This window comes from Lonchura striata, chromosome 2 (assembly GCF_046129695.1).
Source record: "Lonchura striata isolate bLonStr1 chromosome 2, bLonStr1.mat, whole genome shotgun sequence".
NCBI lineage: Eukaryota > Metazoa > Chordata > Aves > Passeriformes > Estrildidae > Lonchura > Lonchura striata.
In genome coordinates, this window is record NC_134604.1 from 45,171,092 (window position 1) to 45,196,349 (window position 25,258).

Here is a 25,258-nt window from a genome sequence, read left to right on the forward strand (position 1 = left end):
TACAATCTGAATATTAAGTTGCATGTCTTCCTGAAACTGACTTTTTGAAGATGTTTAACTGGAGGATCTTGTAGAAATATATATGTAGCTAAGAGATTTGCATTTCACAGTCACAGACTAGTCTGAGTTGGAAGGGGCCCACAAGGATCATGAAGTCCTGCTTTAAAGTGAATGGTCCGTACAGGCATCAAACTCACAAACATGGCATTATTAGTAGCATACTCTGGCCAACTGGGCAAATCTCAGGGTTTCTTCATGTTCTTGTGGCAGTGCTAAAGCAGAGTGAATAAGAGAGTGATTTTTTTTCATTCATCAATCCTGCAAAAAAAAAAAATAAAAGTCAAATAAAAAAATAGATTAAATTAGAGGAATGCTAAATGAGTAACCTATGCAAGGCAAACAAGCAATCCCCACCCAGAAAATCCTCTCTGCTGTTTTGAGACTTTTCCAAGATATTATTTTTAGATATCTCTCTCAATTCAATAATATTTCAAAATATTTGTAAATACACTTTTTTAAAAAAAACACTTTTTTGAATAAATGAGGAAAGAAATCTGAATGTGACAGTGACTCCCTTCAAGTCTGAAAACAAGATGAGTTGTAGTGCTTCTATAATTCCAACCTGGCTATTTTCCATAGAAGTAGCTGACATTCCTTCAAGTCATTCCAGATAAAAAATAGTTGATTGTGACAGCTCATGCTGAGATCCATTGATTAATGTATTTGGACACAGTTAGACCTTTGTGACTTTGTTTTCCATCAGATTGAGATGGAATAAAACAATTAGCACTTAATTGCTCACAAAGGACAAAAGAACCTAGACTCATCCTAAAGAGATGCAACTTCCCAAAGATGTTGAAATCCTAAACAATGTTTTAAAATGATAGCTTCTATAAAGACTACTGGCAAATTTTCCTTAGATAAAGAACATCCCAGGGTCAGATTTCATCAGATATTATTCCAAGTACCAAAAAGATGGTACAGGGTCATCATTCTCTAAAAAGACACAAAGGATAGAATTTTCTCCATCAAATTAATAAACACAACTCTATTGCTGGCTTCTCTTAATTCCAAGAGCATTTTATCTTTTCAGGAAAAATGAATGGCAATTATTTCAAAGATTATGTGTTAAGGAAGATATTGTGTTGAATAAGATGTTGATTACATGGAATTAGCTTTAGAAAGGACTCCTGTGAGCTGTGGCCATAGATAATGACAATTATATCATCTTTCCAGATAGAGATGTTCTGTTATGAAGAATGATTTATGTTTTCATTCTCCAAATTCCACCATTTGTGCATTCCTTCCAGATCCCAGGTTTAAACTTGGAATTAAGGTCTAAAAATGTAGACATATTCAGTAAATTGATTGATTGCTAAAGCCTCCTGAATGCTTCCCTCAGGATCTAGGCATTAATGCAAAGTAAAATTTATAAATGTCTAGATTCTAATACTATGGCAAAGTGTTTGCAGGGATTTAAATTTGGGCCATATACTTCTGACTCAAATTTTCTAGAAATCAGTCAATAAAGAAGAAAATATTGATTTAATAAGTCCTAAAAAGATGTTTACATGATTTCCAATTTCTACTAATTTTTATTTTTAAATAATCATTGAATTCTAGTGATAAGGCAAGTTTAATCTAGAAAAAGAAAAAGGGAAGTAAGGAAGAAGATAGCCAAGATGATACATTGGAACGAACATTATAGAGAATTTAACAAGAGCAGTGATTTAATGGTAAGGAATAGATGGATGCTACCTCACTTGAATATCCTGAAATGCTGAAGTACATTAAACAGCAGAAAGCTGCATTGCTTTTGATTTTCCTTTTTCTTTCTTTTTTGTTTTAATGACCAGAGTTTTGGGTGACAGATTGCAAGCTTGAAGATATTGCAAATGTTATGTGATGTGGCTGTCACAAAATGCATTATAAATGCTGTTGGTGACTGCAGGGAATGGTAGCTGCTGGAGAAGGTGCAAGCACACAAACTGGATAGTTTCCTGATATGTGACAATTTCCAAGATAATATTCATGCCATATGAAATTGTTCTTCAAACTGATGAAGGTGAAAACAGCCTAAACAAAATGCATGTTCTAAAGATACTAAGGAATGGAATAGAATCCTTTTTTGTGTCTAGATACACTCCAATAGCGTGTCTATGGTTTCCTACATTAATTTATGAGTTTAGCTAGGATGTTGTAGAGATATGATAGTAGATGTGATGGTAGCTAGAAAGAACTATTTTTTCTGTCAATGTAATTTTGGGTACAGAATTTGATTGTACAGTAAATATCAATTACCAGATGTACCAAATAAATCTTTCATTATAAAACATCTTTTGTATTTGATTTGATATGATGTAACTGCAGCAAAATCATAAGATTAAATTATTTCACTGTTAAATAGCTTTGTTTTATACTTCTGGGAATAAAGTTATGTGGTAAGACTATCTTACTGATGTACTTTAAAATGTTTGTCACAAGAAAAAGTAATTTTATTAAGAAAGGGAGAATGGCAGCTTGAGAGGGGGAAAACTAAAACTGTACAAGTCATTCTTATGCCATAAGATCTATCAAAAAGAAAAAGTTTCTGAAAGCTGATGTCTGAAAACTGAAAAAGCTTTTTTTGAGTTTGAAAGTAGCACCATGCAGCTTTAGAAAGGTTTCAATTTTGGAAGAGAAACAGAAAATGATTTCCCCTTCTCATGATAAAATATAGAAAACAGAATCTTTGTCCACTGAAAAATTAATTTGCCTTTTATCTGAAGTAAGTGAAGCTGAGTCCAAAGTTCATTACAACAACCACCATTAATATATACTAGTGCTGATATGATAATTCCAAAAATTATGATTTCTGGAAGTAAGATGGTGTGAAGTATACAACTTTGCCTCATACATACAGGATTATGTCTTGCAATGGCAGGGGGAAAATGTCCTTGAGGAAAAAATGTACTCTGTCTATCTCAAGATCATTTGTCAGCCAATGATTAATATAAAATTCTAGGCCTTGTTTTTATTAGTTTGAGAACTCCTTTTCACTGTGCTGGTCATGACCTCTGCTAACATTGGTAAAATTATAACACATCATGCCACATTCTCCTCTGCATATCGCAAGCATTTTTTAAATTGATTTATCTATTTCCAATAGTTTTTAGAGAAACATACAGAATTGGAACAAAGCAGAAATTTTCTGGCCTGTGGTAATTAAAAATAAAATACATGTATCTCAGGCCCCAGGTAAATATGTTTGAATATTTTCACCTTGATTAACACCTTTGCAGAGGGATGTAATAAACTGTGGAATTTGGAATAATGTATTGCAATTTTGCTTTTTCAGTTCAGAGAAAATTACTATAAAATTCAATCTTTCTCAATAGGAAATTTAACACATTGCAATTGACAAACTTTAAAGAAAAGTCCAAGACATTAAAAAAAAAAAAAAAAACCACAAAATTTACCTGTAATAATTTTAAGTAAAACATACTACTAAGTTAAATGATATGTTATTTTTGAGGTTTAAACTATATTTGAATAATATTAATATCCAGCTATACTCTTCCTATTGCTGCTACTGCATCTAGGAATAAGTGACCAGGAATCATGTCTCATGCAAGTAAAATATCCAGACCTTTATCTTGTATATGCCTCTTTTTATTCTGAAATTTGTATGACAGAGTAAAAAAGTCTGTGAAAGCAAAGAGAGTAATTGATTTTCTAACTTTGTATTTATATAAAAACTAGGGTGGTTTGACTAAGTTATGGAAAGACCATATTTGCTGAGGTATAATGGATGTTTTTTTTCTGAGATATGGGTCTCTAATGCTTTTCAGGAGTTGTATATTAGTCCATGCCTGTCATTCACTCTTACGTCTTATGGAGAAGAAGCAGTGTCCTTGCTGGATCTCAGGAAGGAAGATACAGGACCAAACAGTGCAAACAGTAAAAAAGAAAAACAAAAAAACAAACAAACAAAAAAAAAACCCCAAAAAACCACAAACCAACAAAAACACAAACAAACAAACAAACAAAGGCTTTAACAATAAGACAGGAAGAGGAAGAAAAATATGGAGAGCAAATAAATTTTACCAAGTTTTACCTCCCTTCAGATTCTGAGAACTTGACTTTGTGCAGCATCAGATGGACACCGGACCAATCCTCTTGAAGCATACTGTGCATAGCCTATCCATGAAGATGTTTACCTTCACCCCTGCCATGTCTCCTTACATCTGATGTAAGTAAAATTTATGCATCTTGTCTTGACAGGAAGAAATCTGGTGTTTTCTATGCCTATTAGAACATGTCTAGCTACACATATATAAGAAATTCACACAGGAACAACAGTTCAGGATGTCCCAGCACATTCCCTTACTGTTTTATATAGGAGGAGTTGCACTCTGGTCACACATGGTTGTGCAGGCTTTTCAAGCTCTAAGTACAAGCCCCAATAGACCAGATATGGGTTGCTCAAGGTCACTAATTCCTCAAATATAGTAACTTCCTCAAGACTTTTAATACAGTCTCATTGATGGTTTTATAAAGATAAGGACTTGTAGGCTTATATTCAAAGTGTCAACTCCACTGTTTAACTCCACTGGTTTTGAAGACTTGTAGTTCTTTTAATGCTCAATTTGGGGATGAATGGTTGTCCTAATATGAATTTTTGGTTAGCAAAATCAGTGAGCCTGATCAGTCAGAAAAGCAGAACTGTCCTTCATTTGTAAGTCCCATGAAATGCCAGTGTGCCTGAAAGTGGAAAAAGTTTTACTAAAAAAATGAAACAGTATTGATGCCCAGTTCTGCTCATGTCTCTCTGCTTAATGATTCAATTGCTATTCTTGTTCTTCTATGAACAATGAAATAATAAATCTGTCCACATAATGAAATCCAGACAAACCAACTTCTGTTCTAAGAAATGTTAAGACTTTGTTAACTTCTGACCATTTTCAGGCATCTGCTTACTATTTGTGATTCTGTCAATGAAAAAACGGGAACTGGTAGATGTCTGAGTCTCTTTTTTGTTGTTGTTGTGGTTTGGGGTTTTGGCGGTGGAGTTTGTTTGGGTCTTTTTGGGTGGATTGGTTTTGATTTTTTGTTTGCTATGTTTTGTTCATAAAGAATCATAGAAAGAAAGGCAATGTAGAGCAACTTCCCACTCATATAGGAACTACTGCCATTACAGGACCAGTTCAGCTTTAGCTTTGTCTAATTGACTCCTGAAAACTTCCAAGGATCAATGTTCTGCAACTTCTTTGGGCAACATGCTCAGATTTCATCCAAAGTCTTAGTACAAAAGTCCCTTTCTACTGTCCAAATGTCCCAAGCTGGAATCTGTAGGTGTTATCTAACATTATATCATGTGCTACCAAGAAGAGTTTGCTTGCATTATCTTGGCAGCTCTTTCAAATTGTGGTAGGAAACTATTAAATTATTTTGAACCTCCAGTGCCTGAAAAATATGTCAGGTATTCAAGTCCCCTGACAGTGTGCATGATCTGCTGATGATAACCACTGAAATATGGCCCAATCTGTGGTTTGCCATATTCCCAATTAGAATGTTTTACTGCTTTATAGTTAATGTGGTGCGCTTAGTGACAGGACTAAGGGCAATGGTTTGAAACTGAAGGACAGCAGGTTTAGATTAGATATTAAGAAGAAATTCTTCACTCAGAGTGGGGTAAAGCACTGGAACAAATTGCCTACAGAAGTTGCAGATGCCCCATCCTTGGAAGTTCAAAGCCAGGACGGGACTGAGGAAATTGTTCTAGTGACTGGCATCCCTGTCCATGGCAGGAGAATTTAAAATAGATGATCTTTAAGGTCTCTTTCAAACCATTCTGTGATTCTGTAATATTTTTATAGAAATAAATTCTAGTGGTGAATTATTTTCTTGCAAAAGATTTATACACATAGAATATAAAAATTAACATTTCAGTAGTACTAATGTCTGAAACCAAAATTAAACTTTATCTAGCAGTGTATGATAGCTTGGCAGTGTTCTGTGGCTCTTCATGTCAACACAAGAACGAGCCTGTAAGATTTCTTTGGTATATTTATACAGGTTTTAATGTATTTCTTCATACAGTAGTGCAAAGGTTAGTAACACACTGGTATTCAAAATAAAGTCAAAATTTTAGTAGAATTTAATAACATTATTTAGTTACTTTAATTTAAATCACAAATGTACAGTATATCTCTGTATCAGATGTCTTTTTCTATTAGACTTTTTCTATGTCTAGAGAATGTACAACTGAAAAAAACCCAAAAAACCCAACAGATATTTGTTCAAAAGAAACATAATTTTTTAAACCACTCAAAATGTTTTAGAAGATTGATCTTGGTTTGTGACCTTTCAGCATCATGAACAAAGTTCAGGTTTATGGCATTTGATTTCTGCTAAATTGCTTCATACTATCCTAACAGACAAATAATAAAGTGTGTATTCTGGCAAGGTTTTTGTTTCAATGTTTGCTCTCATTTAAAGTGAAATACATGTACTCAAGGAAGCTCCCTGAATGCAAAGGATCTGGAAAACATTAAACTAAAACAAATATTTTATGAACAGTTTTTAACGAAATATTTAATTGAACAAGTATTACCATGAGTGATAGCAGTAAGATGTAGTTTTAATAAGTATGTATTTTTGACTTCTGTATACATTTGATGAACTCACTGAAAAGCTGATAAATGCAGTCTTGATAAGAAGCGCACCTCATTTCACACACTTGACCCTGTCAGCCTACTCTCCTGTTTCTGCACATTAATTACCCATCTGCGAAAGAGAAATAATAAAATATCTTTAGCTTCTAGGTCATCAAGTACATTAATATTAAAATGATTTATATTATGCTTTTCTGATATAGAGTACAGCAATATTAGGAATTTAGATGGAATATATAATATATTTGAAATCTAAGAAGCTGTCATGATTTATGATTGTTGAAGGGCTGGTGGCATTTATCATTTCTTTTTTTTTAAGAGTGGGTGCAGTAAAACTTCTGACATTGATGAATGATATTGAATTAGGTGTAATGTCAATTCTAGATAAGAAGGTGCAATACAGTACAAAGAAACCTGCAAGCATGATATCATGGTCAAACCTAAGTGCTCTTTGAATGTCCACTTCAATTAAAGTCCATTAAAATAAATAATTTTTAAAAGAGTCTTTAAGTATTTATTGCAGTAAACTCAAAATCTATTTGTGGGGGAAAAGAACACATCATTTCTATGGACCCAAGAATTTATTGACAGGCCAATATATATTTTAACAGGATGATAAAAATGCTGCAATTATTATAAACCCTGTAACAATAACACTATCCTATTCACAGTCCTAATCAATATAGAAAAGGTATAAAAATAATACTCTAATATTATTATAAACACTAATATCAAGTGCCAGATTCGGCCAAGGTAAGTTTGGGAAAGCCCCGAGTGCCTGCAGTATCAGGTCAATACAAAACTCATGTTTTTTTGATTGTTAATGGTGGACTTATTTGCCTGTATATAACAAGATCTATGTGGACCTATTTTTATACCAGTCCTTGCAAGCTTGTTTACTTCCTCATGTGTCTGGGCAATCACCTATCCAATTTTAATGTTCAGATGCCCATTTTTGCTGATATATTCAGCTTTCTTTCAGCAGAATTTGCATCTCATGTCTTTATTTATTAATAGTAAAGTCAAGTTTAGATGAAAAAAATTGGAGAGAAATCTAATTATTTTGAAAGAAAAAGAACCCTAGGGGAAGTTGAAAGACAGCAACATTTCAGCAATGCAAAGGATTATAAATAATTTTGTTGTTTAGAGAATTAATTTTGACAGAGCACGTAGACTGTTTTCCCCTGTACAAGTCAATAATATCATACTCCTTTACAAGAAACTCTCTGCTAGACTTTTTGGCACAGACTGTAATGAAGAAAACAGCCTGGTATTATTTTAGGAAGACATAATCTCTACACAAACTTCCCCAACTTGTCTTCCTTAAGATACCAAACAACTGACCCAGGAAAGGAGTCTTTTCACTGTTAAATCTTTCTCTTTGCTAATGAGAATCTCATCTATTTTCAACAACTGTAGTTCTAATGTAATTTTTAATGGAAAAAGACCCCCAAACATTCAAGAAACCTCTTTTATATAAGTGAGTAGCAAGCAGCTGCACTGTCAGGTTTATCCGTGCATTAGCCCTACTTTTGTCTTGGTTTAGAATATGAAACTGAGCAAGCTTTGCACATGCTGTTCAAGAATATAGTTCAGGAACAGGCTCATCTGTTTTCTTAGGCAGGTTTCTCTCTCTCTATGTATTCTTATTGAACTTGTTCTACAGTTTATGGCCAGCTGAGCACTAGCTGGATAAGACATGAACTTGTTTCTGAGCACATGACTGAGACCTTTAACAAAAAGCTACAGAATTGGTGCTTTTCCTAGACTATTTCTAGTGATATGAAAATTTAATTAAATAACTGGAGCAGAGCCAAGGTCACAGTCCTAGTTTTTTGCACTGAAAATTTAAAAGGACATTTTACCAGTTTATAGGAAGCCTTAATTCATTATAAAATGAAGAACAAATAAGTGGGGTTCTTCTTTGGCCAATATTCAAAATAAGTAAACATACATTTTACATAATAGTGTCTGAGACTGGTAGAGTGAGATCATACATTGCCTGATGCTTTTTAACATTTAGGATGCATATATTGAAAAGTTTATTTCCTAACTAATGCAAGAAATATATTCTTATGGCAAAGAACTCAAATCCAAAGATCTATTTGTGCCATCAAAGACCTTAGGTCCCCCTCCCCAGATCACCTTATTTTTCATATTCTGTGAATGCTAATTTAATCCCAGACTACATATTTAAGCTAAAGAACAGGTTTCTATTTGGAAAAAAAACCCAAAAACCAAACCAAAAACATAAACAAAAAAACCCAACCAAAACCAAAAACCAACCAACCAAAACAAATCCAAAGCAATTCTGTATTATTCTTATGACTGGAACTCTACATATTCCTTAAATCTACACAATCCTCCAGTGCCCTTCTAGTCATCCTGGCACCCTTAAACACACTTTACCGTATATGTGTTTAATTTTCTGCTACGAAAACAACACTTGTGTTTACTCAGTACTATTATTTCAGACATTCTGCAGTGAGAGAAATCCATAAGACATTATCATTACATCTGAGACTTGTAGCACACCACTGTAACATAGATGTGGCCTGTTTCCTCCAGAAGATTCTGGCCTTTGTCTTGCAGGTGTGAAGAAATAGCCAGTAGAGTTCATGCACCTGAAAGTGTAATTTAACATTTTAATTCAATTTAAGAAAGAAATCTGGCCAATTAGCAGACATTTAAATGAGGAAAGAAGTGCAGGCATCCTTATATGCAAAAGTATGTAACTGACACTAATTTCAGTATCTTAACTGGTCAAATATTTGCCAAAATATTTACAGAACAAGCCACCAAATGATCAAACCCATTTCAGGGATAATGCTGCAGATTCTTTGATGGATGTTTGTGTTTATGGAGTGATTCCCCTGTGACTTGACTGCCAGTGTTAGTAAATCCAATCATTTATTTCAGAAATGATATCAAAGACTTCCAGGTCCTTTTGAGCTCAATTGAATGTGCAGCCTCTAATTTATTGATTTATTCCTTGATTTTTTCCTAATTTTTAAAGGTCTCTTTGATTTGAGCTAAACTGTCCCCAGGTGCAGTTTGGGAAATTTTATTCCTTTATCTTGTCTTTCAAATTTTGGTTAGTTGGTGTTTTTTTGGTTTGTTTTTTTTTTCTTTTTGTAGTTGTTGCTGTTTTTGTTTGTTTGTTTAGTTTTTTTATTTAGTTTAGTTTAGTTTTGTTTTTAGGGGTTTTTTGGGTATTGTTTGGTTTTTTTTTGAGGGTTTCTTTTTATTTGTTTGTTTTTCCTTTTTCATTGGCAGCATGTTTGCTTCAGCTTTTTTTTCCCTTTCTATTAATGATGGTGAAATTATAATGTCAACTAAAAGACTGCTCAGCTTTTAAAGAATGTGAACCACTGGTCATTAAAATGATTTTTCAAGTTTTTAAATTTAAAAAGAATTTTAATGCACTTAGAACTTTTCTGTTTGTAACCTTTTGCTCTGAATATGGACTGCTCCTCAAACAAAATATTCTCTTTCATTTTAATATTCCAGAGAAGACCAGGAAAATGCTGGACATTCCAAATTTCTTAATTGCACTTTTTACAATGACAGGATCTTAAAGGGGCCATGATTTACCTTCCCATATTTCTTATTCTTTTTTTAGTTCATCAGATCCAGAAGAATGTAACCAAAAATAACAAAAACTAAAAAGAAACAACAGGTTTCTAAACTTTTTTACATTCTTCTTTTTTTTTTTTAACTTTCACACCATTTTATTAATATTTAGCATATTTGGCACAAAGGTACTTCCTTGATATAAGAAAGCAGCATGTTTTTGTAACCAAAGATTATAGGAATTTTTGTGTGTTTGCTTGCTTGTTTACTTTTTTTTACATTGCATAAACCAACATAAGACTATTGATTGATGTGTTTATGTTTAATACTTTTAGGAGGAATGCTTGAGAAGTTCACGAAATCAGACCTTATTAATGAAAGGAAATGGTATAACTTTTGCAGTTTCACTCCTCTCCATAGTATCATTTATTTAAATTTATCAGCAGTTTATAACAGCTGCCCTTGAACTTGTAAGTAGGTCATAAAATGACAGACCACATGTTGAAGACTGCGTTCATCACTGCACCTTGCTCTATCTGTTCTGTTGGAAAGAATAATTTTCCAGCATTATGATTCAAAGCGTTCACAAGTATTATATTGATTTTTGAAAGAAAATCAGTAATGAAATACTGAGCTACAACTCCAACACAGAAATCTCAGAGCACAGAATTAAAGTTTGAATATGTGCGCTTGATTGCCAGAAACCTGAAATAAACTTTTTTAATTACAATCATTCATGTATGCTGATATTTTTACATAAGGGCTAATCCATAAATCAACATATTCAATTCAATATATGCTTATTGTCTTTATCTAACACTATAGCAATATCCACATTATACAACTTTTAATTAAAAGGCACAAATATGTGAACATATGTAGAAGGGAGGTTTCAGTAAAGCAACTAGAGATGAACTTTTCAATTATTATTAGTCATCTTTTTAGTCCTACATTTTTCTAGAAAAAGCATTAGAAACACTGAAGAAAAAATTTATTTTACTTATTTATTTAGAAAGATGAATTTTAAAATACACCAATATAACTTTTCTATGAAGAGAAGCGTGTTGTGGTTTAACTGAGTTGTCTAAATTTAAAATATAGTTGCCTCAAGCATCTTTCTTTTCCACAGACTACACTTTTAAAGCATCTATCTTGATTTTGAAGATAGGTACTTCAAATTTTAAAAAATATTTTTTCGATGGTTGCAGATAGCTGAAATGAGTTCTTCCTGCCCTGTGTCAGTATCAGTATTCATGAGGTAAATAAGAAAACTCATGATGTGTAAACACATGATTGTGAAGCACAGTAAAAATAAAGAGATTGAATTCTGTGATAGAGATTTGCTCTCATTTATGAAGTAATTTTGATATTTTTAAATAGAACTTCAATATAATTGATTTTCATGATCTGAAAAACATAGCGAAGAAACCTTAAGCGATGATCAAGGTTTAAAAGTTGTGTAAAACCTGGACATGGACGGCACAGAGATATCCCGTGTCCTTCGGGAGCTTGTGTTTGAAACAGATTGAATGTTCTAGCTACAAATCCAAGATTCCTTAACACCTTTACTTTGGAAAAATGGATTTTCAACATACTTTTAAGCAACAAAAATTACATTTTCATTGTGCAAATAGAATAGAAACCTGAGTCCCAGTTTATAGTTACCTAAATTTGGATATGTGTAAAGCTGTACCAAATGATTAAAACACAAAGTAAGTTAAATTATAGTGTATCAAAACTACTGATAAGTAAGTTTCATTTCAACAAAATGATAACATTTTGTGGTAAATTAATGCTGTATTTGAAGGTAATGGAAACTTAGATGGAAGAAAGCAGAAACAATGCAAATCTTAAAAAGTAACTTGAAATGCAAGTCTTTCTTTTCTATCCATAGAATGAAAAACTTAATTTTTATACTCAAACTCACTTAATTCAAGACACATGTATATCCTGTCTCTGTACACTAGCTACTACATTACCTAAGTCATATTTCACTGGTACTTCAGAAGCACTTTCATAGTCTTCTTTCTCCTAGTGTGATTTTTGAAGAATTTCACAAGTATAACAACCACACTTCATCAGCAATTCAACAGGAAAAGGGCTGAGGTTTGCAAGTTTTTTCTATTTTTATTATTTTTAAATCTTCCATATCCTGTCACATTAGAAATACTTAGATGCTGAAAATTGTAGCCTGTGGCCCTACTTGTGAGTCTATTATGGATTGAATTTTCCAATTATTCATACTGCAGAAACAATTAATCAAAAACACACCAGTGTAAGAGATTAATTTCCTTCTGAGTAAACAGAAAGTGGCAAAAAAAAAAAAAAACCAAAAAAAGAAATTGTGACTTCACACTGTAATGGGTTTTACTATCCCAATCATTTGTTCTCTATTGCTGCAAAAGAATTTTATTCCTACCAGTCAAAAAACCCATTTTATCTTTAAAGTTTCAATGTTACAAATCAGTTGGTCAGTAGCTATAATATCATTTCCCCATTATATTATTTTCCCATTGCTAGCATTAATTAATAGTTTTCCAATATTATATTTTATACTCTAAAATATGCAAATTCATTGGGTATATCCACTTTCTATAATATTCCCAGACTTGTATAACCTCTACTAATCTGCCTCATTTATTAATAATAATAGGAAACAGATCCCTTCTACCTCAGGTCTCAGCTGCCTGGGAGAACTGAGAACATTAGGAACATTCACAACAGGCATGTGCTGTAATCCATCTGTCACAAGCTCATGCTGTCAGTGCTAGATGAGAGGGATGTGACACATTATATTAGCTTCCAACAATTTCTCAGTCACTGTGGTAATGAGGAAAAAATAAAGTGGAGTGCATAGCCTCTTCTAGATGCATTCACCACCTTAAAAATGCAGCATCATCTGTTTTGGATGATTTCACTTTCAGAGTTAAAATCAACTTGGAAAAAAAAGAGTGTAAAAGTTTAATTGCTCTTCTAATTTTTCATGATTTCTAATTGCTTTGTGTATTCCTATATTTGAAATAAAAAAGTTGAAAATTCATGCTTTTCTGAATTACCTAACCTAATATCCATTATTTGCACAACGCAATGTGAAGATGGACTTCTATGGTTAAATTTATGCACTGTGGAAAAGGTCTTCTAAATTATGTGTCCTGGGAAAAGTTTTATGCCAGTGAGGTTTTATAAAACTTTTTAAGGTATCTTTTAGGATAAGAGCTTGCATTCATTGTAATAAATCTCCTTATATTGTATTCAAGTGCAATTACAATACACACAGCACAGATATCTGTGTGTGAATTTGTGTGTGTGTGTGCACATGAAAGCATGTCAATAGCAATAGTATCTGAAAAGTATTTTTTCTCAGGTGGTAATTTACCTAGTAGATAGCATCGGACTTATTTTTATAATTTGAACTTAACAGTATTGTTATATTCAAGTAAAAAAAATATAAAGTGTTAAATCATAATTAATTTAATTAATAGATTTAAAAATGAACTGTATGTAATTCTAATTAACTGGAAACTCATGAAAAATACTTTAGCAAGTAGCAAGCACTACACAACACACAAGCACACTGAATAGTTGATGTACATCTGCTTCTGTGCTTAACTTTCACCTGCTGGGGCAAAAAGTTTAGATCATGTAATAAGAGTACAATTTTGATGTAAGAGAAAATAGTCAATTCACATATTGAAGTTTTTTTGTTTTTAAATATAAATAGCAGATAGGCAGTAAATTGGATTTCATTCTCGTCCTTTGAATTTTCTGTTAATAGTATGAACTCCACCTCATTTCATTATTTTTATTTTTTTCAAATATAAAAAAAATTTTTAGTCTGCTGGTGCGATTCTGATTTAAAGATCACCTATATAATTTTTACATGTAACTTCATAATGCTTTGCAAATTATTTGTAGAAATTAAAGCCTTACCAGCTTCAAAAGTAAAAAATATGTAATTTCAAGTGACATTTGACTTTTTAATTGCTCTTTTACTAAGTCATACTGTGTGAAAAATATTAACTTAAGGTGCAAATCCACAGATAAGACTGAAACTCAAATTTGTTGCCTCTCACTTTTCATCCCTTCACAACACATTTAGCAAGTGTGATGGAGATGATTTTGATGTGACATATCCTGGCAGAAGTGTTAGATAATAAAGGTCCCCTTTCATTTATAAACCTGACTTTATGTATTTTTCCATTGTGAAATTGTCTGGCAATTGTGAAGAGTATGACATTGATACTTGTTCAATTAATAACATATTCCATATTTCCCAGTTTAGGTATTTAATTTACATTTGCCTCTTGACATTTGCAATTGCAGATTCCTCATGTTTAGCTCATGAGCATGAAAAAAATTATATCAGAGAAGCAGACTATTTTTAAAGCCCATGCATATAAAAGAATAAAACTATTATGGAGTTAAAGTAAAATCAAACAAATTGCATCATTCCTATGTGTCGCACATGCATACAACTGGGATTATATTGTTTGCTCAGTACTTTACCTGCCTAATATTTTAAGGCATCATTTAATAAATTGAATATTTTCGGTAAGTATTTTAGCCATTTTTTGAGATAGAAAATTAATTACATTTCTTTTGAACTTCAGTATTCCAAAAGGAATTTTAAAGTTTTTGATGAGAGTGGGGCACAGGCAGTGTGTGGCCATTGGCCTCTTCATCCTAGTCCCTCTCTCTAAGACAACTTCTTGTTTCAAAAAGGTCCAAATGAATGAGCCAGTCCTAGTCATTGATTCAAATTTTCTGCACTTATAAATAAGTATGCTACAGTAGGGCCCTTATGACTTGTACCAGATAACTGGATCTCTTTTGCCTCTTTTATCCTTGTTCTTCCCATTTCCACAAATGCCTGAAAAGCACTATCATGATCTTGTGGATGAGTTCTTAACATTTATACTGATAAGTGTTAAAAACTGAGTTTATGCACCAAAGCAAATACCTAACATCGTGACTAATACCTTCTCACTTCTTGTTTTTCTGAATGAGACTTCTTATATCAGTCTGCAGTTTCTTTTATATTTACCTTGTGAAATGTCTGTGGGAAAAGTTCACCTTTTTATTCAGTGTTTGTACAGCTCAAGGGAGACTTAGACTGTGACAAGGGCCCCTAGGCAACACAGCTGTATAAAAGGCAATTCAGGAAAGGGAGCATATTTCAATATGACACTTCTAAGAAAATGGAAATTCTACAAAATAATAGAGGAGACATCACTACCAATAAAATTGTGAAGTCTTCAGGGAATAGAGAAACTCAGTTCACGTCAATTATGAGTACTGCACACCATGGATGTAGGCAGAACCTTGTGTCAGCATAACTGAGTCTCACACCTTTCTATTAAAGGTGTATATACATGAGTATTGGTGACATTTATATTTTGCCTAAATCTTATTGTCACAGATGACTCGAGGTGACAGGTAAGTCCCCACACAGCTGCCTGATTACTCCCCCCAGTTTATTGCTGGGCATGATGTTATGTGCTGTGAGAGATCTTTTTGGTCATTTGGGGTCAGGTGGCTCAGCTCAGTTCCTGCCCATCTTCTTGCCAACCCACAGTTCAGTTTTTGGGGGCACAGGGAGACCTTAACCCTATGTAGGCACTGTTCAATAGAGGCTAAAATGATCATTGTAAAACTACATCTAATCACTATCCTAAATATTCTGTCCCTTTTCTAATTCTACCAAAAGGTCTACAAATTAAGTATATGTTTTATGGTCACCTTTCTTATAAACTTTTTGTAAAGGGTGTTTTACAGCACATTTTAAAAATTACTTTATCTAAAATTCTCTTACTGTTCATTAAGTTCATGGCTGAAGTGAAATTATTAGGGGGAAATTATCTTCAAACCAGACTATTGATAAATGTGATCTATAATTATTTTGGGATCATTTTATGTATGTGAAAGTGAGATTTTTTCACATAGATATTTAGTTAATGGACCTGCTCTTCTGTGAATTATTTTATTTATTCTGAATGTGCAATAGGTTTCAAACAGTAATTATTTTGTCAGCAAACACTTCTGCATTAAAAAAAAAGCAAACTCTAATAACATTTTGCTGTGTTTTGCTAGAAAGATAAGGAAATAACCAAACTAATACATAGCAAATTACATCCAGTTACGCATTTCCTATTCTCACTGCTTAAAAAATAGGATTTTTTTTCAAATACAGATACATTTTTTAATATTTATATTGAAGATTTCCATATATTTTGTTTCAGAAAATGCTAGTTTTATGTTGTCACTCACATATATAAAATCCCACCTGTCTGAGAAAATTCAAGATATGATGACAGACATTTTGAGATACCAGCCTGAAGTATGTGTATGCCAAAGCATACAGCAAAAAGAAAACTATTTAATACATCTTAGAAGTGAAAGTCTAAGTTTAGTCTCTTACAAAGGTACTTAATACCAGGATAAGAAACCATCTGGATGTAAGAAATGCCCACATTAAAGCTATAAAATAGTAAATAATACAGAGAATGATATGTAGAGAACATGTGGTGAGAGATCATTGAGGAGAAGTTTTAGTTACACTTCAGTAGAGTCTAACAATTGCACAGCAAATGATTCCTGGCCTTTGTTAAAGCAAATAGACTGGACTCCTTTATTTATCAAAGAATGTAAATAGAGAAGTCCATTGGACAGATGGAAATCCTGCAGCGTTTGAAAGACTGGAAAATTCTATAGGGCTTTTAGTGATATACCTGATAATATTAATGGGCCTGGCACTGAGATACAAAATAGCCTGAGTGAAAGAAATTCTAACTCTTCTTGGTCCCTTAGACAACAATAAGGTTGAAAGTGTTTGTAGATACGTCCAGCACTAGGAGCACAATAATTTAGAAAGAGATCCATACACCAGTTTTGTGTCTGTATGACACAGCCAGTGCAGGAGATATGGAAGAGAAGCATGGGTCAGCTTACTTGCAAAGGACCACTTTTAGCATGTCACAGTTATAAGGTGTCAGGGAATATCAAAACAGTATCACTTAATATGTTACTGGAGCTGTTTCCCTCTTTTTATCTTTTCACTTCATGAATTTTCAAAAGTATGCTTTTTGCTATTCAGATTATCACAGTTTAAACCTCCGCATTTAAAACAAATTAAAAAGATGTATACTGCTTTGAGGGGTACCACATATCTCTGATTAGGATTAATCATAAATGCAAGCTCACCCAAATTTCTGAGCAAGATCATTTAGAAGTTTCAGGCTCTGAAAAACCTTTTATTTTTAACTCAACTTTTATATGTGCCTATCCTTTAAAACAGACAAACCCTTTAAATTTCATCCCTAAACTTTCATTTAGTTCTAAAAGTAAAATAGCCAGTTATTTTTAATTAAGTAGAAGTATAACAGTAATTACAGCAGAAATTACATTTTCTTCTAGCACTTTTTCTTCACTCCATCCATTTGTTTTCCCTTGTCTTTACCAATATCACCTGCTTTCAGTTCTATGGTACATTAGGTTCTTGCATCTCAAGTCCTGTCACTTATCTTCCTGTTTCACACACTGCCAAACTCCTGAGGCTTGCAAAACCAATGGAAAATTCCTTATTTTCTAAAAAAGAAGTAAACAGAAGTAAAAATAACATATCAAATTTCATTTGAGCAGTGGTTCAAAGGGAAACTTTGAAATCAGGTTCAATTCTGACATAAAAAATAGAAAATATTTTCCTTTTTCATAGTACTATTTATAAAAATATAATATTTTTTCAATATTTACCTTTACAATAAGATTCTTGTGAATTAAAGTCTTTATGCTAGCTGCCTATACTTTATCTAGTATTAATAGAGACAATAACTTCCAGAATTTTATTATTCTTATTTGAAGAGAGGTGCTTAACATATCTATTTTAGTGTATGAAAAACACATTAAAAAATTGTTCTTTAGTGATAGTAGAAATATGGAATAACAATAATTTAAGCCATACTTTATTAAAAGTCACAGGCTGGACTGTGCTAAGATTCTCATGGATGTATATTTTTGTTCCTTAGAAAACAATTTTGTTGTAATTAATCTTTGCTTTTATTTTTGCTTTTTTCTTGCATAATAATTCCAAAGGCATATTCATATTTGCCATAAATTTTTTTCAAAAACTATAAATTCAGTTCCTTTTCTGCAGGGGTGCATGCTTTTTGCACCCAAAAAACTGTTTCATATTCTGCAGTTTGCAAAATGACCGTGTGCTTGCTAAAAAGTCTTATACTAAGCCCTCTACAAGATAAAATAGTGCCTTTTTAACTTTTAAGACCTTCAACAGTAGTTGTCTGAAGAATTTAGATATTAATCCAAATTTTATAGCAATTTTGTGTAACTGTTCAGCAGCAAGCAGTAAATATCAGTCACTAGCAACATCTGAATTTAGGATACTTTGGGTTATTGTTATTGACAATTGTAAATAAATATATTATCCATAATCTATACCACCAACAAATCCAGTTAATGTGCTTTATCTTACTGTTATAGATGCCTCAACCAGAAGCAGAATTTTAAAAATGTTAACAAATTCTTACTATTTCTAAGGAATCTGAAAACAGTGATACAACATCTTTATTACAATGAAGAGATGAAATGTTAGGATAGCAATCATAAGATCCAGAAGTAGAAAAATTAGTAATATAGACTTTGAAACAAAGAGTAGGAGATACTTCAAAGACCGAACCATTAGTTTTCATTCCTTTTCTCCTTTCTTGCTTGACTAAGTCCTACTTCCAGTCAAGAACATAGATTAATTTCTGTCTTTGACAGAATACGTTTGTAATCTACAGATTACATGATCCAGTTTAGGAGCTATGGCAGTGTCCTGGTTTGTAAGATAAGCTTGTATTCTATTTGCCATCTGTTGGAGGTTGGGCAGGTTTGTTATCTCTTCCAAGAACAATGGTTTGCTCCAAAGAGGTAATGGTTTGTTAATGGGCCATTGACTGACTCACTGCAGGGCTGGTAACGTAACACCATCCCATTGTGAGATGCTCCACCCAGAGGGGGAAGCCAAGCACTCTTTTATTGGATAAAGTGGTACCTTTTGGGAGACAGAGCAGCTCTCTCTTTGTGGTATTCCCAGAGAAGTGGCCCCTTCGCTGGATTCCCAGAGAGACAGCTCTTTTTTTTTTTCTCTGCTGGATTCCCAGAGGAAGACCGGCCTCAACTACCACCAGATCTTCAGAGAAAAACTATACCCTTCTAAAGATCACTACTTCAGCTGCAATTCATCAGCCACTGCAAGAGGAGCAGCTGTCATTTCAACTGGACTGCTACCAACACCCCGACTCCTCAGGGTGTCAGGTTGTGGACTTTATCACTAGTTTTGTTTGTACCAATTGCATTTGCCTTTTAAAATTGTTATTTAGTTTCTCCTAGTAAAGAATTGTTACTCCCATTCCCATATCTTTGCCTGAGAGCCTTTTAATTTAAAGATCCTGGTAATTCGGAGGGAGGGGGTTTACCTTCTCCATTGCACAGGAGGCTTTTGCCCTCCTTCACAGACTCCTGTCTTGTCAAACCAAGACAGGCAGTCTGCATTCTGTTTCTTTCAAAACTTAATTTGCACCTATATTTTCAATATCTAGGATGAACTATGAAAAAAATGAATAAGCCAAACTCTTTTTGTGTCTGGCAGAGAGCAAACCAGCGTGTCTAGGGTTCCTGAACCAATAGACTCCCAGCAAACACAGAGATAGGCTTCAGCTCTCTAGAATAATTTCAGATTTGGTGAATACCCTTCCTGGTCTCCAGCTTCTCCACTCCAGATGAATGCATGTCTCCAAGTCTTCTGTCCAGTCTGCAGTTCTATGCAGATGATTTGGTGTTCTAGAACATCTAATGGCTGTTCCTCCTCCTATGCAGCTTGGAACTTGAGTTCATGCCTCTTCAGGGGCTCTGTAAGGATCCCGTCCACTTAATTTTCATTTCTCCTGGTGCTCCAGTCTGTCCATCTCCTCAAGAAGTTTTTTTGCTTGTGGGTTTTTTGTTTATTTGTTTTTTCTTTTTTGTTTGTTTGGTTTTGTTGGTTTTTTTTTGTTTTGGTTTTGTTTGTTTGTTTTTGATTTTGTTTTTGGGGTTTTTTTGGGTGTTTTTTTTTGTTTGCTTGGTTTTTTAGTTGGTTTGTTTTTTGGGTTTTTTTTTTTTTTTTTTTTTTTTTTTTTTTTTTTTTTTTTTTTTTTGCTAGGCGGTCCAGCTTTTCAGCCAGAACACAGATGCAGGCATGTGGACCATTTTCACTTGATTCAGTGGGAGACCCCTGGGTGCCCTGGAGCTCGGGCTTTGAGTGGAAGTCTCCAAAGTGCAGGGATGGTAGGTGCTGTTGAAGCTTGTGCTTTGTGCCCTGTTGCACATTACAACATGTTGAGCAGTCCTGTGCTGTCCTCATTTGCTGCTGGATCCCTTCCATATGCCCCTCTGCACAAACTTCTGTACAAACTACTGCATTTGTATTTGCTGTGCTCCTATTTGTTGGTCACCCTCACTTTAGCCTGCAGGGGTATTGGCCAAGTGTGCTAGGGATGCAGATTTTGCTTTGGCTAGGTTTATCAGTTTATGAATAGCAAAACATCAGGCAGAGAAAAAAGCACTCAGAAACTACTGCAGACAAAGATATTTCTATTTTTTTAAGTAAAAATTACATGTTAGTGTTCGCTTTTAACATGCTGGCACAGATCAGCATATTTGTTTTATGTTTAGCTCTGCTATCTAATCCCTCATTGCTTAACATCTGGTTTGGAGATTTCAGATTTCCCCTTTGGAACCACCTCAGACTTGCCAACCCTCAGAAAAATCTTTTTGAATATCTGACTGCAGAGGGAGACACCATGGAGTGCTTGAAACTTCAGAATCACAGAATCATAGAATTATTGTTGGTGGGATAGGCCATTGCAAATCATGCAGTCTGATCCCCTCTTCCCAGAGCAGGGTAAATACTGCAGGTGGCCAAAGGCCCTTCCCTGTTGGGTTTCAAGGGGCAGAGACTCCACAACATCTTGAGGCACCTTATTCAGTCTTTGACCACCCTTGTGGTAAAAGTGTTCTTATGTTGAAATGCAATTTCATTTATTTCAGTTTGTGTCTCTTGACTCGTCCTGTCACCTGTCAGAAGAGTCTGGCTTTAACTTCTTTGTTGCCCCTCATCAAATGTTTTTGCAGACTGAGTCTCTTTTGCAGACTTCTCTCCAGGCTGAACACTTCCAGCTCTCTTTTCTTGACTATGGCTAAATCCTCCGTCAACCAGCTCTAGGATGTTCATGTCTCTCTTGGGTTGGACAGCCTGGACCTGGACTCAGCACACTAAATGCAACTTCAGCATGGGGAAGGAGCACCTCCTCCCTCACAGGATGTGATGAATTGCTGCCTCAACCTGCTGAAAGTGCTTCTCCTAATGCAGGCCAGAAGGCTTTTTGCCACAAGACCATTTTTCCATGATTCCATTGCCATCAGATTGGATAAAGAAGTTAGCCCCTGGAAGAGCTCTGGTGGGCATAAATCTTGTTTTCAGCCTTTGTTGTCAGGAAATATATATTGTGAGCCTATGGGAGGGAGATGAAGAAGAAAGAGAGCACCCATAATCTGGTATCTGCTATCCCTGCATAACACAAGCAGGGTGGAGGGACAATTCCAAGAGTAATTCCCCACCTGACAATGTGGTTACTGTGGTTACTTTAAATCCCCTAGGTGTGCTCTACGTGCCATGTGAGACAGAGAAGGAGAGGTTCATTGCACAACGTGCTGAGGAGTCATACTGGTGCATGAGTAAAATGAGTAGGGTCCGTACCGTGTTGGGGCTTGTGCCACATGGCATGCAGACAGAATGTAAGTGTGGCAGGGTAAATTGCCAGCCTAGGCACAAGCTGCACCATGTCACCTGGTTCCAGTGCCAGGCATTTAGTGAACTCATGTAGATGTGGCTGTAGAAACAAAATTCAAGTGAGCATTCAAAACATTTTATCATTACCATCTTCCATTTAGTTGTATGTTTCTTCAAAGAGTGAGCAGGTCCTAACATAACTTTCAAGGTTTAGTCAACAGAAAGAGTTTTCTCTAAAAATATGAGCATAATTTATTTTAGATGCCATCACAAGTTTCTGAATGGAAAGACAAAAATATTTATTGTAGATAAGATTACTATTATATTGAATTAAGTGATTTGCTGTACCCTGTGGTACCAAATAAAAGAAATTTCTTTTAGGTAAAACCCATTTCTTTAAATGGAAAAAAAAATCACAGTGAGTTATAAGAAACATTCTTCTATGGAAGGTGGTCAGTAGGCAGAATATCTAAGAAGCAAACATAAAAAACCATTTTCAGATAACCAATTAATACACTCATTTTGGATGAAGGGTACTGGTAAGCTGGAAAAGCTCGAGTTTGTTTATAGTCAGTCATGCTAGCTAAATGCCAGAAGGGAATTCCTAACTGAGCATACGAATTTCTTCCTATATTTGCTATGATTTATATCTTATAGAATTGTGAGGGTTTTTGTTTGTTTGTTTCCACATAAACAAGCAATGAATAATTGTTCTTTTTTATTTTTAAATTTCAGTCCCTATGGATTGATGTGGCTAAATTACTTGGCAAGTATCTCATTGCCAATTCAACATGGCTGTGTATTGTACTATTGTTTCTGCTTATGAAAACAGAAAACAGATCTCATGTCAAAAACATGCAATATTTAGACAAGATGTAAACAACCAACTGTGATTTATTGGAAATGCCTTTCACAAGAATAATCTCAGGCATCCCGTATGTAGGTGATTAGAGAGAACATTCATCTGGCTATATTACTCTTAAGTTTATGTATTTAATGTGTATTTTTCCACAAGAATTTTCCCACAGCCAGTTCCTACGTATGCATTCAGTCTAAGGTGAAGGGCTGGGCATTTCATACGGATATTACAGTGTATGAAAATTCACATTAGTATGTATTAGTAAAATGTAGTCTCCATTTGAAGTCAGAAGGAAGAGATCTGCAGGACTACATTTATTTTTGACTAGTCTGAATCTACAATCAACTTGGCAATATACATTAATGTCAGCTTCTGACCTTGTGCATGCTGATGGCTGTTCTTATTGTGCATCAGTCCTGCCTGCTATGTGAGAATACTGAAGATGGATCACTTTTTTTTTCCAAGTGACTAAAGCACCTTTGGTGGAGTACCTCTTTCATGCTGGCTTGTCCATTTAGTGATGTGTCTTCAAAGTGCTTTTTAGCACAGCTGGAGATGTAGTCCATGTTAGCACAATTTCTCTGGTTTTTGAAATGTGGGACAACCTATCTGAAAAAATAGATCAGAACCCTTCAACATTTTTAAAAGCATGTTTCAGGAGCTGGGAAGGAGTCTGTAGAGGTGAAAAAGACTTTGATTAAGCTGATTGCCTATTTTTTGATATTTCTTATAAAGCAGCTCTTATGTATTTACAGTAGCATTTTCAGTTCTACAAATAAAAATTATCTAATAACTTTATAAGCCAGACAATTGTTTGTGAGGATGTAAAAATCCTGTCATCTTTAATGAAATGTTTACTGATGAAATAAATATTACATGCTAATGGGCTAGAGGGGAAAAAAGCAAGATCCTTCCCAAAGCAAAAAAATGTCTTTGGCACATTTTTTTAAAATTGGAGTTAAAAAGCAACTCACATATGTATTTGAGCATCTGAATGTTCACATTAGTATACTATATAGTAATATTTTGCAGTATTGTTTTTTCATAATTAAGAATATATAAGTATAACAAAACCAAATATTGCATAATTGGAGACACATCAAGGCTTATGATGCATAATTAGTTCTTGGTGCATTTCTAACTATTTTTAAAAGCTAATAGGATTACATGGACTGGAAATTCTTCTTAAAAATTGATCCATATAATGTTTCTAGTCTATGCCAGATGTGTAGGTTGTCTCTATAATTATTTCAATAAGAAATCTGAGGGAATAATTTGTCTTTATGAGACATATACATCTTTAGACAGATGTTCAATTTTACATGACTAAATCTAAGTAAGATACAATTTTATCTTTTTAAAAAAATATATTATTAACTCCAGCCCTTCCCACTCCCCAGAAGTTAATTTCTTCACAGAGCAAAATAGTGTTCAAAAAGGAATTTTAGTGTCATAGGGAAGAAATTATTTCTAAGTATGATTTCTGTCTCACTTACTGAAGAAGTTGTATTTGCAGTAGCAAATATGGTAGGGGACTACCAGGAGAAAATAAAAAGTACTTACAATTTCAGGTTTGACAAGCGAATTAGCAGTTTGCTTGGAAAGAAGCAAATTCCAAGAACCAAAATGTGTTCAACACAGAAAACTTGTTCCTACCACCTCAATATAAGCACTATTTGATCATCTCTCTAGATTGCACTGCTTGTCTTACTGGAAGGCTCATTGCTGCTACCAGTGCAGGCAGTGCATATTATGTGAGGCTTGGCAGATATTTAGTGTTATTGACACAACACATATTCTTTGCCTGGTTCAGGAGTATTACTCCACACTTGGTGGGATCTTAGCCCAGGAACTGGAAACCTCTGCAGCTGAAGCACAACAGTGTCCCTCTTAAGGAATGTCTTCTGAGTCAGGGTATTTAAGAGGGATCCAGTTGATGATTCCTGAGACTACTGCAAAATGGCCAAATGAACAGAAAGACTAGCAAAGAGGAAGATTTGCTTTGGTGCCTTAAGAGAATTCAAATGCTCAAATGAATATCAGGCTCTTATCGTGTGCTGCGTGGTCAATTTGGAGGGTGGGACTGAAAAATAGTGGAAAATTGAAATGTTTGGAAGTAATTATATACAGTTCTATTAGCATATCAAAATAGTTTCAAGTTGGCCTACCAAAATTGTTTGATAATTTTAACCTTGTTTTCTCTGTTATTAGCAACTAAAGAAAGCAATTAGGTATAGTAATACCTCTTGGGCTGGCCAGGCAGTATTGAGTTATACATGAGTAATTTATAAAGGAATTTTTGTGTTTAATTATAATATAAAAATTTAAACATTTTGATACCTTATA

At 34.1% G+C, this 25,258-nt stretch overlaps 1 long non-coding RNA gene across 3 annotated transcripts in view; it reads right to left on the bottom strand.

Moving 5' to 3' along the window:
- Positions 1-263: 263 nt before the first annotated feature.
- The window catches only part of LOC144248885 (uncharacterized), a 28,169-nt gene continuing 3,174 nt past the window's right edge, over positions 264-25,258 (bottom strand). For 2 of the 3 annotated variants that reach the window (XR_013342058.1, XR_013342059.1), the window contains exon 3: positions 22,043-22,153. This is a non-coding gene — a long non-coding RNA (uncharacterized LOC144248885). Of the gene's footprint in view, positions 319-22,042; positions 22,154-25,258 lie in introns of those variants that run through there. The other variant, XR_013342060.1, reaches the window with a different exon arrangement.